The sequence below is a fragment of the Talpa occidentalis genome, unplaced genomic scaffold (genome assembly GCF_014898055.3).
Source record: "Talpa occidentalis isolate TD23 unplaced genomic scaffold, MPIMG_talOcc4v2.1 talOcc4.4, whole genome shotgun sequence".
Lineage (NCBI taxonomy): Eukaryota > Metazoa > Chordata > Mammalia > Eulipotyphla > Talpidae > Talpa > Talpa occidentalis.
Genome location: NW_023604295.1, coordinates 95,876,129 through 95,877,745, shown reverse-complemented (window position 1 = coordinate 95,877,745; position 1,617 = coordinate 95,876,129). Strand labels below are relative to the sequence as shown.

The 1,617-nt window shown below is 43.8% G+C and overlaps 1 pseudogene; it reads right to left on the bottom strand.

Moving 5' to 3' along the window:
• Positions 1-859: 859 nt before the first annotated feature.
• On the bottom strand, positions 860-1,194 carry LOC119256926 (60S ribosomal protein L35a-like; annotated as a pseudogene).
• Positions 1,195-1,617: the final 423 nt, after the last annotated feature.

Below are 1,617 nucleotides of genomic sequence, written 5' to 3'. Positions count from 1 at the left end.
ATTCTCTGTGCCCTACCCCATTGTGTGCAGGGGAGAAGAAAGGATAAGAAATAAATCTGTCCATTTGATTTTGCAACAGGAATTTAAGAAGACCGAAACCAATAGCTGATATCTGGTTTCTTTGAGGATTTAAATGACTTGTCCCTGAAATAGAGCCCGGTTGATGAGTGATGACTTTGCCAAGGACCAGTAGAGTCTGCCCCAAGTTTTGGTTCCATTTGCACAGTGTGGGCAAGACTGTATCAGAAAAAGCAACTAAAGAATCCAAACTGTTGCCTATGGGGGACACCAGGCAGAAAGTTGAGAGATGCCAGGAAAGCTGTGTGCAAGTACCCCTCCATCCCCACCCCCATCTGAGAGCCAGGGGCTAGCACCAGGCCAGAACAAAAGGGAAGGAATGCAGAGAGGGGAAACACTATGTAATCCTGCTACAGAAGTGTTACACACTATCCTGAGAACTTGAACAGTTTCTCAGCAGTGGGAATTCAAAAAGGAGATGAAACTAATGAGGGTGTGGCTTGGTAACAGCACTTCCCTTTAGAAGGATCTTCCTTCTCCTTCAAGCACTGATTCAAAAGCAAAAAATACAAAATGCACAGAGCTAGATCCAAGTGTCTGCCACAGGCTCCTGAGAAAGACTTCATTCTGAGGGCAGTTCTGTCCTCTTGGCTCAAATGCCACCTCCAAGCACCTGCCACAAACCTAAGACACAGACCCAAAGCCACAATTAGGAGCTGTTGGATGTCATAAAGAAGAATTTGGAATTCCCTATTGCCCTCCAAATTATCCCTTTTTAAATTGTTGTTTTGGTTTTTTCAAGAGAATAAATCCACTTCTATTTATTGGCTTTTCAATAAGTTTAAATCCTTAAAGGGAAAAGCATCACACAGATTCGTGTCCCATGGCCTTAGCAGGAAGGTTGCTTCAGAATTTGGGGCAAACCATGCCACTGTGTCCACAGGAACATTACCTTTCCCCAGATTACTCTAGTTTTACTCAGTTTGTCACCAGGAGTCATTGTGGTGTTCTCTGCTTTGTACACATAAGCACACCTCTTGCCTAGTTAGAATTCAGTTTAACCTCAAGCAAAAAAAAAAAACCCTCAATTTTGAAAAGAGCTGTATGCTCCCTCTGGTTCCAGAGACCCCTCTTGTTGCCAGTAAGAGTGGCCTTGGCCCATACCCTTCCAGCCATGTTTTAGAAGTCCTGATCCCGGCCATCCTCCACAGGGCCCAACGGAAAGAGACCTTTTTAAAAATTTTAAGTTTGGAGGATCAGGCATTGGGGTGTGTGGTTGGGTAAATAATAACTCCCAAATATATCATGTTCTATAAATGGTTGTTTTATAGAAACTCTGCAGATGTGATTACTTCAAAAGTCTTCAGTAGGGAGATATTCCCGCTTAATAATCACAACCATCCTAAAAGAGACTCAGGGAGGGTCTGTCCATGCAGAAGGTTGTGGGTTTCAGGGGAGCAGTTGCCATCGATGGAGGTATGACACTGGAGATGGAAGAAGGGGTCACAATTCAAGGACTAGAGGAAGATACAAAACTGAAAAAGGCAAAGAAGTGGATTCTCCCTAGAGCTTCTTGAAGGAACCAGCCCAGTCAATATC